Below are 18165 nucleotides of genomic sequence, written 5' to 3'. Positions count from 1 at the left end.
CTTGCTCCTATGTCTTCTAGTTTGGCTCTTAACAGTAGCATCTATGATCCATTGGAGTTAACTTTTGTTTTGTTTAATATAATTTTGTTTGGGTACCTTATTTGGTGTCTACAGTTTGCTTTTTTCACTTAATAATATGCCTTGGAGATCATTCCATTCCTCCACTAAACTTCCTGATTCCTTCTTCCTTCTTTGGGTGCTGTGGCATTCCCTTGAGGGCATATACCCTTACATTTCTTAAACAGGCTGGGCGAGGTAGCACACGCCTGTAATCCCTGTGGCTCGGGAGGCTGAGGAAGGAGGTTGAGGAAGGAGGTTCAGGAGTTCAGAGCCAGCCTCAGCACTTAGTGAGGCCCTTAGAATCTGAGTAAGATTCAGTCACTAGAATAAAATATTTATTTTTTAAAAGGGGTGAGGCTGGGGATATGGTTCAATTCCTGGTACCCCCCCCCAAAAAAAAAGATACTTGAGCAGGCCCTGTTGCTGGAAATTTTTGTAAATATTTGGGTTTTTGAAAATTATTTCAAAATGTCAACGTGGCGTGAAAAGTTATTCCATGGGGCTGGGGTTGTGGCTCAGCAACAGAGTGCTTGCTTAGCACATGCGAGGCCCTGGGTTTGATCCTCAATACCACATATAAATAAATAAAGTATTGTGTTAAACTCCAACTAAAAAATAAATATTAATATTTATTTATTCCATAATAACCTCCTCAAAATACAGTTTAAACCATTTGGCAGACTTGGTTGTTGTAGACAGATGGTTGTTGTAGACAGTTCTCTTATCCAGAGGCCTTTGGTAAGCCCCAGCCCTCTGGAGAACAGCCCTGAGGAATTCAAGAGGCTTCTTTTCTTTGAAGAATCCCGAGGAGTCAGGGGGCAGGACATCAGTTATCTGAAAGTGACTGGGACTTACCTCTAGGGGAAGCAGGTCCCTGCAGGGCTGTGTCCTCACTGATCTGTTTCCAGATGACTGACCCTGCACTTGGCTAGTTGTGTGTAAATCAAGTGATAGCAATCTCAACTTGGATCAATACCTCCAGCCACAGGGTAGGCCCTAAATACCCAGAGATTATGAAACCCGGGTTTCTGTTAAGAGGTCGGTTATGGGTAAATCTTGAAATTGGCCAAAGTTGGACTGATCTGCAGAAACTTATCTGACCAGGAGAAAGTAAACAGAACAGGCCAGTGGGAAGCTCAGATCACTGATGAAGTCATCCCCCGCAAGCCCCTGCTACTGCTAACAGTTCTTCACTGAGAGACTGTGAGCTCTTCTTTAATGCACTGGTCATATTAGCATGATAACATAAAAAAGAACTTTGGAATTATTCAAATCCTATTCCTGTTCAGTAAATTAACCTTTTGGGCTAGAGTTTTTTCATTTGTAAAATGAACATGCACTGAATTTGATTCCAAACCTGCAGTAGATTAGAGAATTTACTTAGGATGTCTGTGTGGTACATACTTATAATCCCAGCTGCTTAGGAGGCTGAGGCTGGAAGATGGCAAGTTTGGGGCCAGCCTAAGCAATTTAGACAGACCTCATCCAAATAAAATAAAATAAAATACACTTTTAAAAAATGTTTTACTTACTTATTTATTTTGTGGTACTGGGGATTGAACCCAGGGGCGCTTTACCACTGAGCTACATTCCCAGCTTTCTTATATTTTATTTTGAGACAGGGTCTTGCTGAGCTGCCCAGGCTGGCCTTGAACTTGTAATCTTACCTCTGCTGTCTGAGTTTCTGGAGTTACAGGTGTGCCCCACTGTGCCTGACTAAAAAAATAAATAACAGGCAAATTTAAAAAGTGAAACTTACGGAGGTGCCTCAGGGGCTTCTGAACAGCACAGCTGACCTGATCCAATGCTGCAGAGAGTAAGAAAGTTAAAAGCATTTCCACAAAGTTCAAGGCTCTCTCAACCTTGCAGAGCCAAGCTGCCCCAGAAGGCATCACTAGGTTACAGCATGTTCCTGGTGGCCACATAAGTTCCAGGTTATCAAGTAAAGGTTAAATGGAAAATGGCATTATTTTTCTTATTTTTGATTTCAATTTAATTTCAGACTTACAGAAAAGTCATGAAAGAGTGCAAAGAATACCATCTGTGCTTCACTTGGATTCTGCAGATTATCATTTTCCCACTGGCTCAGTCTCTCCCTCCCTCTCTCCCCTCTCCGGGCTCAGGAGCAAAGGAGCCGTGTTCTTCCTGGACACTAAGGACATGGTCTTTGTAACCACAGGGTCATGATGGGAGTCAGGAAATGATCCTGGAGCATGGTGCTGACTAACATGCCACTCAGGTCAGGTTGCTGTGCCCTTTAGGGCAGCAGCAAGTCCCCAGCACGTGCCTCCTCCTCCCGCCCCCACCCCCCAGCTCTTTCCTCACCCTTAGTTTGCGATGCTTCCTCCTTGTCTTTAGAATTTTTCATTGACTATTATGTGGTAGGTGGACGCTGGGCGGGTGTGGACGCTCGGCGGGTCATCCGCACTGGCAGGAGGCCACATGGTGAGTCCTGGGTGGGTGAGTCCTGGGTGGTATGATCTGCAGAACCGTGCTGCTGGGGGCCCTTCTCTTCACTGAAAGAACTGTTTTTTCTCCTTTGGAATTCCTGACTATCTTGTGGGGAACGTTTTAAAACTATGTAAAGGTCTTGTTTCTCCCCAAACATTGTACTCACACTGGATTGCCTTTTTATGAAGACAGAAGAAAGCAAAACTCCTCAGCAAGATTCCCATCAAAATGATTGTGGTGGTGAAAAATGTAACTTGTATAGCATTTGATAACTATCAGGTGGAATTCCTTAGTACTCACTATGTTAAAGACTTCAGGCCTTTGTGACGCTTTCTTTTTCAAAACATCCTATATCTAAGGCGGACTCAGACTTATGACTCATATGGTATGATTTTGTGAGTGCTGTTGTCTTTGATAGATGAGTTACTCCCACCACTTTTGTATTTGTCTACTATCAAGGGTGTAATAAAATAAACAAAAGTGCTTTTAGAAAAGATTGATTCCAAGTGTCTCTTCTTTTCCTCCTTTTTCTGTGTATCTGCCAATCTCAACCAAAGACTTTTACTATATTGCCCACCTAAAAATCCCCAGCGGTGTTTCAGTTCCAACTCTTCATCCAATCTAAGCCTTCCCCTTCAACTTAAGAACTTTACTCTCTTCAGTCAAATTAACCTACATTATTTGCTTTTAAACAACAACTTATGTTTTTCTCTTTCTGCAAAGTGCCCTTCCAGTCTGTCTTGATTCTGTCTGTCGACATTCCAGATAAAATCAAGGGCATCTCCATAAAGGGAGCCTGACCTCTCCATTGAAAGTAACTTCAACTGCACATGGTCTGTTTGGTACTGTAGGGGAGATGATGCAGGAGGGACTTACACAGGGAAAAGAGTGGTATAAATGACATGTCAGATACAGACCAGGAGGTCCATAAACTCTCTCCCACAGGCCGTTTTCTGGTGTTCTGCATTTGACTAGACCCTGCACACAGCATACACACAGCACTTTTCAGTACACATTCCCATGTGTGTGTCCATGTGTGGTAGCTAATGAGGCTGCATCCCCATATAACCCAGCATTTATTAGCTATTCAATAAAGAGGTGTTTTATTGACTTTTTTTTTTAACTTTTATTGGTATTGAGGATGGAATCCAGGGATACTTTACCACTGAGCAACATTCCCAGCCCTTTTTAAAAAATTATTATTATTTTTTTAATTTTGAGACAGGGTCTTGCTCAATTGCTGAAGCTGGCCTCAGAGTTGTGAGCCTCCTGTCTCAGCCTCCCCAGTTGCTAGGATTAGAGGCATGTACCACACCCCCATTCATTATCCTTTTTTGTTCTGGTGAAGCCTTCTCACAACAGGATGGGGGACAGTTGTTTCCATTCTTCATGTTTTAATTCATGTCTAAGTGTGAGTGTTTACACTTGGAGCCCTTTCTGGCAGTGAGAAATTGGTGCTGATTAGTTTGAATGCCTTTACTAGATTTCCCTAGGAGTGAAGGAGCACTTCACTGGGATTCAGGGCTCATTTGAGGGCAAATTGTTTATTGTAGTAAAACATACATAGGTGCTTCTGTTTCATTAACCAAAGCTTTACGTTATAGGGATCTTCATATCTGCCTGTCATCTGTTTTAAATGTTTGACAGCTGTCTGGTCATCCGCAGCTGGTGTTGGGGCACAGAGGCTGAGTCAGGCTCCTGCCAGGAGATGGGGGTCCCACAGGAGTTAGGGTTAACTGTGGAGCTGGTAATTAAAGGGAGTTTGCTTCAGTGGATGGTAGCCATGGTGTGCACAGGGAGTGCTGAGTACTGAGGTGAAGGGGTGGCCGCTGGGGGCTTCAGCAGTCAGGCAGGCAGAGGGTCCTAGAGGCAGGCCTGGCCTCGGGATGGGTGGAAACCAGCTTTGTGTGGCCAGAGCACCACAAAGAGAGACAGGAAAAGACATTTGGATTCTGCAGACAGTGAGGTGCATGAAAATCATGTGCACCTTGAAGCAAGCGTTCCCACTGAACCCTCCCTACCTGAGGCATTCTCTTCCTTGTCCCCCATAGTGTCACAGTGTCCCAGGGCTCCCAGTCTCCCCATCCACAGCATCCTCTGTCCTGAGATACCTTAGTCAATGGTCACCTTCATCACAAGGTGACCAAAGTGGTTGCTGGAGCCCGAGTAAGATGGTGGGAGATGAGGTCTGAGAGGTTTGCGAGACTTGGCCACAGAATGCAAGGACTGAGCCCATCCCGACGTGGGAGCCACGGAGAGCTTGAGCAGAGACAGGATCTAACTTCTGTCTCTCACATCATTCCTCTGGCCCTGTGGACCACCATGCCCAGTGGGTAAGACACCAGTGTGCCCAGTGAGTAAGGCCCTGCAGCAGTCTACAAGCAAGACCACGACTTGGTGGGGCAGGGAGCTTCGTGCTCTAGTCACGGGTCTCAGTAGAGATCATCTGTTTTGCCCACAGCTTTGGAGGCCGTGGTGAGCAGGAGTCAGGTAAGGGTCCCAGCCCCTGGAAGGCTGGTTGCCATGTGCTGAGGGAGAAGAGGATGGGAAGGCACATTGAGGGGTGGGACTCAGGAGCTGAGTTTGAGGCAGCCAAGTGACGCTGGTAAGGGGCGAAGCGTGTGCTTGGCATGTGGAGCTGCTCAGAGTCTGAGCCTGGGTGAACGAGCAGAGGAGTGTTGACTAGTGCTCAGGGAATGACAGGGACAGAAGAGGTCAGGGAGAGCAGGGAAGGAGCGGCAATAGGATAGGAATAGAATCAAGGGGGAGTGGGATCCAGAAGAAGGTCTGTAAGACGAGCTGAGAACGAACCCCCTGATCTAACCACCTGGAGGTCGCAGAAGCCCCTGAGAAGGACAGCACCAGTGTAGTCGCCAATGTGGTCATGGAGGTGAAGGTTGAATATCCACATTCAGGAGAAAATGGGAGACTGGACACGGTGAGCAAGGCACACAGTTCTTTTAAGATTTGTAAATAGAGGACGAAAGGGCCACAGCTGCAGGGTTGAGCTTTGCCCTTAAAACTGGGATTGAGTGTGAATGTGGCACTTAAATGGCTGGCAGTGGTGATTTTACAGCCAAAGGAAAGGTCAGGGGCAAGAGGGAGAATTGCCGGATGGGTGTCCTCGAGTGGCAGGGTAGAGAAGCTGCAGGTGGCTCTACAAAGACCACCCGCTTGCCTATGGCGGGAAGGCAGGACCTGTGGGCAGATGCTGTGGGGGCAGTGGTGGCTTGGGGGTGTGAGAAGTTCCCTTCCAGGTGTTCAGTTTCTCAGGGAAACAGGAAGTCAGTCAGTAGTAAGAAGAAGAAGCTGGCAGAGGTGGAGATTTGGAGGAAAGTGGGCTGGGAAGGGCTTTTCTGCATCCCAGATTGCCTCATGCTAAGAATGAGAACGGGAAAAGTACCCTCTGGCCTGCCTGGTGCCAGAGAATCTCAACTTGATGTTCTCTGGCCAGCACAGCCTGGCGAATCTTCATGTGGGTGTCACTGGCTTTTGTTGCAGTGAGACAGAACCGAATTATTGGGACAGGCAGAGAAATTTAGCTGCTTCTCCTGGTTTGATCAAGCTGCGTGAATTCGCTTTTCCTTTTTATATTCTTGGCTTTCTTATTAGGCTGGTGGGCAGCTGAATCTGGCCAGCTGGATCCAGGCACTCTCCCTGGTCTGGCTGCAGTGATGGGTGGATTGGACATGTGGACGGACTGCTGGACGCATTAGGAGCTTTTCATGAGAGGCAGGACTGTTGGGAGTGGCTGAAGCACACTTGATATGCAGGAGTTGCAGGTTGTCCCCACACCAAGTGAGAAAGGCAGGGTCTCCTGGAGGTCAGCGACCGCCTGTGGAGGGTGAAGGCCACCCTGTGGCTGTGTGCTTTGGAGGCTGGGCAGGGAAGCAGTGCATACAGGAGGACTTGGGAAGCGTGTGCTGGGTGGCTGGGGGACGGTGGGCTTTAGCTTCAGACATGGCAGCAGGATCAGTGAACCAGGTGGCAGGGGCACTGGGAAGCCAGGAGGAGATGTCAAAAAGCCTGACTGTGAGGACTGGCGAGGATGCAGGCCCTGACACAGAGTCTAGAGCACCGGGACTCAGTCCCGACACTTGACTGTGCTCCAAACATTCCCCTACAACACAGCACCATCTGGCCCAGTTGTCAGCAATGCCGAGCCAGAAAAACCTGGGTTTAGGTGTGGCCATTGGGGTGACTGGCAGGGGTAGGCCCAGTCTTAGCCAGATCACCAGAAAAGGGAAGGTAAATACGGAAACCAGGAGCTGACTAATGGCCAGGGCTAATGGCCAGGGCAGCCAGAGCGCCCTGGGGAGGACGATGGTCAGCAGGGGATGAGGGAAATGTGCTCACTGGTTGGAGTCCCTTCCTCTTTCTGGAACTAGCCGATTGTCTAGATTTGGACTCAGTCCTGGCTCCAAGAGCTGCGTGTTCCCATTAGCCAGAGTGATGGGATGGTTCAAATGAAAGGCACGAACTAGTAACCAGCTTTGGTGCAACTAGGTCGGGCCTAGAGTGCCTAAAGCTGGTTAGGCATATTGGATAGTATTTCTGCTCAAAATCATTAACTGTAAACGTGGGTGCTTGGCCTCGAGCCCACAGCTCTGCAGCCAGGCCTTGATCTGGCTCAAGAATCCCTAGGAAACTTGTTTGTGTACTTTAAAGCCTGGCTTTCCTTGTAGGGCTCTCTGTGGAGACAACTAGTCAACAGGGCAGAGTGAGTCAGGGCTCCTAACTAGCCCCTTCCTGCATGAACTGGTTAACCGGCTCTCCTGGCTTCCTTCTTGGTTCTGAACTCCAGTGCCCAGGGCTGCTTTTCTGCCTACCCACAATAGCAAGGAACTTCTTTTGTTTGCTTCTGGTCTGAAAGAAGGGGTTGTTTTGAGATTTGGACCACAAATAATAATCTATTGTTTCCTATAATAGTAATCCACCCTCTTTTAGCAGAAAAAAAAATCTGCTTGATGTAGTGTGGCTATCAGTTTATTTAAAAGAATAGCCAAAATTGCCCACTGTGTCCTGAGAATAAATATCCGGAAGATGGTTGGGAGGAATGGGGGAGTGCCCTCTTCTCTCTGGCCAGAATCATCCTTAAGGCCTCAGTAAGATTCTGAAACTGACCATCAGTCCTGGCAACAGTATCGCTCCTTTTCTGCCTGTTAGGTTTTAAGAATCATCAGAACACTGCACATATTCACTACCAACAGCTTGTTTTAAAATATCTCATTTTGAAGGGCTGGGTGAGTTTAAGCTAAGAATTTTAAAGAGCCTCAAGGAGCAGTCGAGCTCAGTGCGCCAGGGTGTGTTTTGCCCACCAAAGCTTTTCCATTAGCTGAGCCCAGGACATGGCAGCGAAAACATCCATTGCTGGCTGCATGAACACAGCTCTGTTCCCAGGATCTAAAATCAGAGGCCACTGCAGAAACTATTATGGATTGCTGCTAAAATGGGAATCTTCACTCAAAAAAACAGACTCAAACTAAGTGAAGGTTAGAAAGAAACGTATATGGCCCTAAAATTCTTAGCTTAAAAACATATAGTTCAATGCTTTAAATGTAGGTGAAGAAAGTTCCTGGGGCAAATCTGAGAGCTGCTTAGAGGAGTAGGATGTGCCTCACTTTGCCACAGACAGGCCACGGGGGCAGCTGCCGGCTCTCACGTGGCAGTGGAAGTGAACTTTGCCAGCTGGGAGGGGCCGTCTGAAAAAGCTACATGCTGGTTCCAGCTGTAGAGTGTCTGGCAAAGGTAGAAACAGGCCGAGAAAGGTCACCAGGGCCTTGGGGGCAGTGAACCAGGGCCCAGCTATAGAGATGCTGTGTGTGGCACTGTGACAGTGGACACATGTCATCGTACCCAAAGAGTACACACAGAGTGGCCCTCACGTGAGCTGTGGGCCTTAGTCAGCATTTCTGTGATGGGGTTGCTGACCAGCGGAGAACAACATGACTAATGGAAGCCGGTGGGGACATTTGTGAGAATTCTCCACTTCCCATTTAATCTGTAAACCTAAAATTGCTTTTAAAATGTCTGTTGTTTCTGAAAACATAAATGTTAGGTTTAGTAAAACTGATAAAACTTACACAGAGATGAAAAATTGTGCTCTATATGTGTAATAGGAATTGTAAAGCATTCTGCTGTCAAAAAATTTAAAAAAGAGAGTACCTAAAAAAAAAAAAAAACCTTTAAAAACTTAAGACCATCAGCAGTTACTCTGTAGGAAATCTTTAGAATATCCTGCCAGAAACTTATAGTTCTGTTTTGCTTTTTTTTTTAATCTTCTTATTTTTTTGGTTGGATTCTTTTTTTTTTTTTTTTGGAACTGGCGGTCAAACCCATGCTTTTGCGAATGCAAGGCAAACGCTTTGCCACTGAGCTACATTCCAGCCCCTGTTTTACTTTTTTAGTTTTAGTTTTGAGATAGGTTCCATGGGTGTATGGAGCTTGCTTGCCCTGCCCCGGCCTCCTGAATTGCTGGGCGTAGGGGCATGCAGGGTGGTGTGACAGCAGTGAGTTCCTGTGTCTGCCGACCTCCTTGTGTCTTCTGTGTCATCTGGTGAGTGTGCGCGTGGTAGTCACACCAAGCCTCATTCCTGTGCTTTCCTTCTCTCCAGGGACAGCTGGTGTGTTGGCCTTGGAGGTGTACACACCCAAAGAAATCTTTGTGGCAAACAGGACACAGGGGAAGCTGCCGTGCAACTTCAAGTCCACTAACGTGACCGGCTGGTTGACGTCCATCTCCTGGAGCTACCAGCCCGAGGGGGATGACACCACAGTGTCGGTAGGAGTGCCCTCTGCCCCACCAGGCCTGCCACAGGCTTCTGTCCTGCTGTCCTGTGAGGACAGTCCATTCTTCGACTGTCCTTTTCCAAAATGAGTGTGGTCCTGGTCTGCTGTAGGCTGCAGGCTCTACTCCAGGAGAACATGAGCAGCGTCTGTCCTGCTCCTGGCGCCTACTTCCCATGCCCCTCCACGGTCAAGCCCTGTTGTGAAGTCCTCTTTCCTGCATTCCCTGGTTGTGGTGTGCCTGAAGAACACTTGCCTGGTTTCCATTTCAACTGTTTTAGGCATTCGACTTGCTCCCCTCCCACCTCCTCCTGAGCCCACAATCTGACCGTGCAACAGGCATGTAGGGTCTTCAGGAAAGGTCCCAGCACGGCTTTTCTCTCACCTGTGGATGCCTAGAGAGGCAGCTGAGGGCGAAACAGGCATGGCCTGGGTGGTGGTTAGTTAGAAACTGGGCGGGTGCAGGGTGGGTGCTTATTAGACCTGGGCTGGCGGTCTGTAAAGTGGAGGTAATGCCCCAACGTGGGACACTGGAGGGGGAAGGTCGTCAGGAGGCCCTGGGGAGCGGGCCCTCAAGGCACCACCCCCATGCACCATGTTGTGTTGCTGTTGTCTTGTCGCACGTCCTTGGAACTTTTCCCCTACTTCAGCAGTGCTACACATTTTAGCACATGTGAGCACTTTGCAGGGACAGAGTCCATCGCCCATCCTTAAGTAAGAACACCCAGAGAAGCACCGTGGTTTGAACATCACAAAGTCCACATGCTGGGAATGTGACCCATGTTCCTGCGTCAATGGAGTGAGAGGAGCTTGGGTGCCATCGCAAGGTGGAGCTCTCCATGGCCCTAGGGCTCCAGAGAAGAGGAAGAGGGAAGATCTGGCACTGGTCCATCTCACTGGGCAATGCCCCCAGCTGTGCCCTGATGTAGCAAGAAGTGCCCACACCTCCCCCTGGAGCTCGGATGGAAAGGCCGGCAGCAGTGACTGCCTGCTGGCTGTTGGGGTTGCCGAAGTCTGTGATCTCGGGACTTAACTTCTGGTGTTGAGAATGTGCCCTCTGCCATTGCTGAAGGGACAGAGGATTGCCAGTCCCTTGTCTATAGATCATGAGCTGCTCAGGGTCTCCTCTGGGGAAACTTCAAGTACATACAAGATAATCCTAGCGAGTGGAAGAAAAACACCATTATGTCTGGCCAATTGGCTTAATTTTTGCATGTGGTATTGCCAAAGCTATGACTTCTGTCCCCCAGGTGAAAGCTGTTGCCCTGTACTGGAACCTAAACCTAATTTTCAGATTCCAGGACTTAGAAGAGGAGGACCTCTGAGTGGCCTGTGTGGGAGGTGGGGAAGGGTGAGGTAGATTCAGGGTGTCAGATTCATTCAGCTTCCTCATGGGGCCATGTGGGTGTGCTTATGGGTGGGACAGAGTGCAAAAGGCATGGCCTAGAGGTGCCTGCAAGGAGCCTCCCCTCAGGTAGCTATAAGGGTGAGAGCAGACTCCATGTAGAGGTCACAAGGACCAGGGACAGAGTCATTCAGCTGCTCTAGACAGGGCAGGGGGTGCAGCCATCAGCATCGCAGGAGGGAAGACTCCATGCATGTGTTCTCTCAAAAGACTGCAGCCAACATGTGAGGCCTTCCCTCTGCTGTCCTCTGAAAAGGGAGTTGTTCAGTCCACAGACAATAAAGCAGGCCAGCCACATTGCCATCCTGCCACTCAGGAGCTGCACAGGAGGATCATAAGTTCAAGGCCAGCTATAGCAGTTTGGAGAGACCTATCTCAAAATAAAATAAAAAGGGCTGGGCATGCAGCATAGTGGTTGAATGCTCCTGAGTTCAACACACAGTGCTACAAAAGAGAGGAGAGGGGGGCGGAGGAGGAGAAAGGGGAAGGAACCACCGAGCAGTACCCCAGTGTTGGAATTATCCCTGTTGTGTGGGTTGAAGAAGATCTGCATAATACAAGGCGTAATGTTAAGAGCATTGCTGGAGCTGGTGAGGTGCTGCACACCTGTCATCCCAGCAGCTTAGGAGGCTGAAGCAGGAGGATCATGAGTTCAAATCCAGCCTCAGCAACTTAGCAAGACCTGTCTCAAACTATATTGAAGCCTGGACTAGAGCTCAGTGGTAGAGCAGCCCTGGGTTCATTTCTCAGTACCCCCCCACACACACAAATAAGAATGTGCTGTTTCTGGTTCACATTTTTACCTAATCAATTTATACTCACAGTTAACTACAGAATGCAGTTACTGATTAAAGGATTCTTTATTTCTAAAATATTAGGATGCATTTAGTCAGGGAGCAGGTAGCCCTTGTTAGGGCCCAGCACACCTCGGACGGCTTTCCTGGTCTGCGGACTTGGGTTCCCACATCTGTCACAGACAGCTCTCCTGGTCTGTGGACCTGGGTTCCCGTGTTTCTCGCAGACAGCTCTCCTGGTCTGTCGACCTGGGTCCCCGCATCTGACGTGCACTTGCTCTTCCCTGCCTCTCCTTCCCCCTCGGCTCGTGCACTCTCTGGAGCAGTCTGTGTGGAGCTCTGGCCCGCTCCCTTCCCACCTCATCTCTTCATGCTGTTTCCCTCCTCCTGAGCTCTAGCCTTGTGCCGTCCTTACCTCCAGATGCCCCAGCTGAATACAGTAAAAACAGGTGTTTTGAGAGGAGATAGACCTGTCTTACAACCTGCAGCTTGAACTTTTTAAATACTGGTTGAAAATGAGGCCTGGTTTTTCTTCTGAATTTTTACTGTTTTATTCCTGTCTTTCACTGGTTTGACCAAGGTCATCTTCATCAGTTCAGTTCACAAACGTGATTCCTGCTGTGTGCTAAGAAGTGCAGAGAAGCACATCTCGTCCCCTGTCTTCTAAGGTCACAGTCCAATACAGGACACCTGCCACGAGAACCCACTGCAGAAGGCAGCCGTGGGCAGCATTGCAGAGCTGCTACCACTGCTGGCCCAGAAATGCCAGGCAAGGATAGAGATGCTGTGGGAAGGGAGGCAGACTTCTTGCTGGAAGGGCTTCTTTCCTGGGTTGAGAGTTTGTTTATTTCCTGGCAAAGAAGAGAGTGAAGGGCTTTGAGCAGGCAAGACATGACCATTCCTGAGAGGCATTCAGTAATGGAAAAGCATGAGCCTTGGCATCGAAGCTAGGCTTGAATTCCATCGGGAGGGCCTGTGACCTTGGGCAGGTCGCTGTGTTTCTGCTGGTAAAGTTCCAGGGTGGCCATGGGAGTGTCAGTCGAGGAGGTGTGCATTCGTCCTGTTTCTGCATGTCTGGGCGAAGAGCACAATGCCTTGTACTGCAGTTTCTTGGTAAGGTGACTGGCTTTGAAAGACCGACGCTATTCCCCTCTGGAATGAGGACACATTTGCCTACTGCCCAGTGTAGTGAAGACGCTGTGACTTTGGGGTGAGAGCTGGGCTTGCCTTCTGCCCACTATTGAAGATTTGGACTTGAGGTTGGGTGTGGTGGGGCACACCTGTAGTCCCAGCTGCTGGGGAGGCTAGGGAGGGGATCACTTGGCCAGTTCAGTACCAGCCTGGACCGCAGCAAGACCTGTCTCAGACAACAGACAGAGATCTGGGCTCCGTCTTGGGTTCCTGGGCAGTGATGCAGGGTCTGCATGTGCAGCATCTGCCCAGGCCCCTTTAGGCCATCCCTGGGGTCTTGGAGGCAAGGGGAGCAGGTCAAAGCTTCCTGCTGCATCCTACGTAATAAGGCTCATCTCCGAATCTTCTTCATGGAAGGAAATCTTTGCTGGAACTGCCCTCTCACGCCCCACCAGGAAATTTGTTAGTTTGCAAGTAGGTTAAAACCTCAGACCCTTCACAGTTTCTGATGAGTATTTGAGTCAGCTTAAATGCAGGGTATATATTGGATAAATAGCAATACTAACAGTTATTTTATTTCTGCTTGTTGGCGATCATTTAGCCATTTTATATTTATTTTTAGTTTTTTTAGTTGTAGATGGGTACCATACCTTTAGTTATTTACTTATTTATTTTTAGGTGGTGCTGTAGATCGAACCCAGGATCTCACACCTGCAGGGCAAGTGCTCTCCCACTGAGCCCCAGCCCCAACCCTCATTTAGCCTAGAAGGTAGATTAGCCTCCACTCAGACTGGAGTCGACCAGTTGAGAGGCCACTCTGATGAGCATGACTCAGGTGTTGCTATGGAAATGTGGAGACAGGACAGGGAACAACAGATCTGGCAGCAGGGTGGGAGTCACCTGGGAAGAAGGCAGGGATCAAGGACCGCTCCAAGAGTGGTGGGTCGAGTGAGTCTGAGCCCATTTTGTGCTGGATAACGTGTAAGGAACTAAGCTTATTTCCTATAGATGGAGGCTGGGCAGACCAAGATCAAGGGCCCAGCACATGGCAAGGGCCTTCTTGCCGTCCAGCTCCATGGCAGAGGGCTGAGGGGCAGGAGCACGTGCTCTTTTGGTTGGACCCCTTATTATGTCATGGGCCTGTCCTGCAGGTGGAGCCCGCACTTCCCAAGGCCTTCTGCTAGCCCCCTCCTGACACTTGCAAGGGGAATGAAGGCTCAGCACGAGTTCAGACAGCAGCCTCAGTCGAGATGAGATGAGTAGGCAGAAGTTTACAGCAGGTGACAAGCTCGGAGGGCAGGGTAGCCACCCATGAAGTGGTGGGCCATCAGGTGAGAAGTCTGAAGCACAGGGACACTGTTGATGCCAGGCCAGGACATGGGCACTCACAGAATAGAGGTTTTTATGAGGTCAGGAGGTGGGTAGGGTTATCTACCAAGTCACTGTCCCCAGCACCACGTCACTTGTCCAGGAGGAATGAGAGCACAGGCCCCCAGCACAGCTGCTTGGCTTAGATCTGAGCACTGAGACTGTCCCCTTCCCATGGTGATGGGTCTGAAGGTCTTTGAGAAAGTTCACTGCTAAAAGCAGGTCTGAGGAGAGCATGAGGACGCTGGAGGATGGGGCTGGAGCTCAGCCTCCAGAGGCGGGCACCTCTGGCTTGGGTTCCACGTCTGAGACCTGTTGTGGGCATGGCATTTCTTCCATGTGGAGTCTTATGTGTGGTGAAGGGGCTCAAACCAGTGCCTCATGCAAGCCAGGCAAGCACTACTGCCGAGCCTCACCGCGGTCCATCCAGGCTCCAGGGGTTCTGCCACTGAGTGTGGCTCACTGTGCTCTTGCTCCAAATGCAGTTCTTCCACTACTCCCAAAGACAAGTGTACCTGGGCAACTACCCCCCGTTTAAGGACAGAATCAGCTGGGCTGGAGACCTGGACAAGAAAGATGCATCCATCAACACAGAAAACATGCAGTTCATTCACAATGGCACCTACATCTGTGACGTCAAGAACCCTCCGGACATCATTGTCCAGCCTGGGCACATCAGGCTGTACATGGTGGAGAAAGGTACTTGGCTCTTCAGCGTCTCCACAGTGGTGGCCTTCCTCTATCCCAGGCTCCACTGGGAACAAGAGTGACCTTTCAGTTGTGTTTGGAGGGAGGGCTTTAGCCAGACAGCTGTGCTGCCTGTGTCTGTGGACCTGTGGCCCACCCCCCAGCCCTGGCTGCTGGGAACTGCCCGTTGTCCAGCTCTGTCACTGATTCCCCCATCAGGAGCCTGTGGACCTGATCCTAGGGATATTGGCTTTTGAGTGTTGATTGTACAGAACCTGAATTGATAGTGGCTAGTTGTAGAGGACAGTGGGAAACAATAAAATCAATGCTGTTTTGATGTCTTTTAGGAATAAAAATTTGACATTTCTAAAAGCAGTACAAATATTCCCCCCCCCCTTTTTTGAGAATAAGCAGGAAATTCATGTCTACTTTGAGTAGAATGCTAAAGTCCACCTCTCAGTCTTGCTTTGGTTTTAGGACCAGGGATCAGAAGTTCTCAGTTCTGTAGTTGGTTCTTTATAGCCAACGTTTGAGTGTCATCAGTTGGGTACCAGTGCCTATCTGGGTGATAGCTGAGTGGACAGGGAAGGTGGTGCCTGGCTCGTGGGCTGGGCCCATCTGCATAGGGAGCTGCCTTCCTCCCTGCAGAGTCCTCACTGCTGTCATCTCTCTCCAGAGAGTCTGCTGCTGTTCCTGGTCTGGGTGGTGGTGGGCATAGTCACTGCTGTGTTTGTGGGTCAGCATGACCCTGTACCGAAGGAGAAACTCTAAGCGGGATTACACTGGGTAAGAGACTCTGACTCAGGAGGTAGAGAGACAAGGCAGGGTTTGCAAGTATGTGGAGAGAGCTTGTGAAGAGTGACCTGCATTGCCTCTGCACCCTAACTGGCCTTCTCCAGTCAGTGCCTCTCCTGGCTGTGGACAGGAGGCTGGCCCCTGTTCTGCAGGTCCCTTTTGGACAGGGTGGACTGTACTGTTTGGGATGGTCCACTCTGCATTTGGGATTCTGAAGCTGCAGACTTCACTTGCCCTACCTGAGTTTAATTTCTTAGCATTAACCTAATGAGAGTCTTCTTTCTCATTGGGTCCATACAAAACTCTGGTCAGGAAGTCCTAACGGTCCTAACCTGGTGTGATGATGTGGGGCTCCTCCTTTTAGTAATTTCCCTCCCTACTCCAAACTGGGGCAGTAAGAGTTGACAATAACATATACCAGCAAGGGCTGGGGATGTGGCTCAGTGGTAGCGTGCTCATCTAGCATGTGTGAGGCACTGAGTTTAATTCTCTGCACCACATAAAAATAAAATAAGGATTTTGTGTCCACCTAAAAACTAAAAAATAAACATATATTTTTTAAATCTACCAGAAAGGAAAAAAAGTTTCTGTTTGTGACTTCTCATAGGACACCTTTGAGCACGGTGTGTCTGATTGCAGGACCTTGCCTTTCCTGCCTGAGCTGGAGAGCTAACCCACATAAGCTACTAAGAGTTCGCGTGGGGACAGGGGCCGTGTCACAGACGCAGTGCTGCAGGTGCGGGATGTCCTGCAGGGCTGGCTGGATGGGCACCCCCAGCATGGGGTGTGCTCCTGGAAGACTTGGTCTCCTGGGAAGCTGGTCACTCTGGTGGGTGCCTGACACCTGCTCTTCCTCCAGCAGTAGGGCCAGTGCTGGGGTGGGAGGAGGGTGCACTTCCAGGGCAGAGCAGCCATGCAGAATGCACTTGCCTCTGTCTCCCAGGGCACAAGGGAAGCCACCTCAAGTCTGCTGTCCTCTGGGCAAGTGCTGTCAAGAGCTTGACATCCCTTCCCATGCCTCCACCTACCCCCAGTGGCAGAGGGCACTATAGGAAGAATGCCTTCGCTTTTCCCAGGAACAAATGGCAAATGGGAGACTCAAGGGACAAATGGACATCCTCAGATGACGTGGTCCACCCCAGTTGGGCCAGTCTGCCCTAGCCCACAGGCAGTAAGCAAAAGGAAGACTTCCTCTCATTTATCCCACAGATCACCTCCTACAAGTGGTCAGTGGAGACTTTAACTGAGCCCAGCCTCTAAAAAACATAGGTAAGTAGTGGACCAAGAAAGTGGGCAGGGACCAAAGAAAGACCTTTCCTTGCTTCCAAGGATGCCCTGAAGGTGGAGGAGTGCACATCTTGAGGCCAGGGGAGGTGCTATGGGAACAGACTGGAGAGTGGGCTGGGCCAATGGGGTGGGTCTCCCACGCCACGGGAAGTCCTTGAGGTCTTTGACCATTTATTCATTGTCCTGGCCTTGGCTTTTTATGACGATGTTACAGAGCTGGCCTGGCTTCAAGCACTGCAGCAGGGTCCTAAACACCTGGGTCTGTGTGTGCCCCGTTTCCCCTGTGGTCCGGGTAGACAGAACGTTGGAACAGCATGGAACGGGCTGAGGAACATCTGTTGGTCTTCCCTGTGGCCCTCAGAGTAGGCAGAGGTCTACCTCTGTTGCCTTTGTATCTCGACGTCCAACACTACTCAGTGCTCGGTGTGTGGTGCTTACTTGGATGAGCAAATGAGAGAAAGCAGCTTATAAAATGCTGGAGGCACTAACAAAGGAGAGGCCTCGACTTGCGTTGGGGACAGTGTGCAGCTTCAGGACCACAGCTTGGTGCGCGAGTGTGTCTGATACTGATCTATGTCTACTCATCAAGCTCCTCGGTGCTTTTCGCCCAACAGCGCTAGAGACACTAGCAGCTTGCTGCGCACCACCTAGTCAGTCAGGTTGGTAAGGCTGCCCAGGTCTGCCGGGTTGGTGGCCTTGATCTCCGAGTCGCCCAGCGAGTGGTAGTCCTTGCCCGCCAGGTCCTCGAGGCATGAGCCGAGGAAGCGCAGCTCCAGCGGGATGCACAGGTCCAGCAGGCCACACAGGAACTCCACGCGCTGCGGCGACGGCAGCTCCAAGAACCAGCGGTACACGCCGTCCCTCTGCAGCGGGCAGCGCTTCTCCACCATGCTGCCTCCCGCGCCAAGCCGCGACCCGGGGCCAGGGGCTGCACGGGGACGGCCTGGGGGTGTGGGGGCCGCGGCTGGGGTGCGCCGGGCCGGGGGGCTCGCGTGCCTAGGTCGGCGCTGGGGCTGGGTGAGGCACAGGCGGGGGCGGGGGCGGGGCGGCGAGAGGCCTCAGCCCCCCCTTCCTCACCGGGAGGCTCCCTGCCCGCGCTGTCCCCAGTGGCTGCCGGTGCGCGGCGGCGGCGGCGGTTGCTCCTCGTCATCCTCGTCTTCAGGGAGGCGGGCGGCCGCCCCCATCTTCCCCCCCCCCCCCCCCCCCGCACCGCAGGGTCTGTCACTGAGGGTCCCCACCCCTCCCTGCACAGCTACCATGTGAGGATGCAGCCAATGGCGCCATTGGTGAAGAACAAGCCTGGCAGACACCAGATCTGGCACCTTGATCTTGTACCTGCAGCTCCCAGACCATGAGCAGGAAATTCCTATTGTTTTAAGCGATGCAGGCTGCAGTGTTGTC

General features: G+C 50.4%; 1 pseudogene; it reads left to right on the top strand.

Moving 5' to 3' along the window:
- The first annotated feature begins 6666 nt into the window (after positions 1–6666).
- On the top strand, positions 6667–15472 carry LOC143410671 (myelin protein zero-like protein 1; annotated as a pseudogene).
- The last annotated feature ends 2693 nt before the right edge of the window (positions 15473–18165 follow it).

This window comes from Callospermophilus lateralis, chromosome 11, assembly GCF_048772815.1.
Source record: "Callospermophilus lateralis isolate mCalLat2 chromosome 11, mCalLat2.hap1, whole genome shotgun sequence".
Taxonomy (NCBI): Eukaryota; Metazoa; Chordata; class Mammalia; order Rodentia; family Sciuridae; genus Callospermophilus; species Callospermophilus lateralis.
This window is presented reverse-complemented; position numbering and strand designations above follow the sequence as displayed.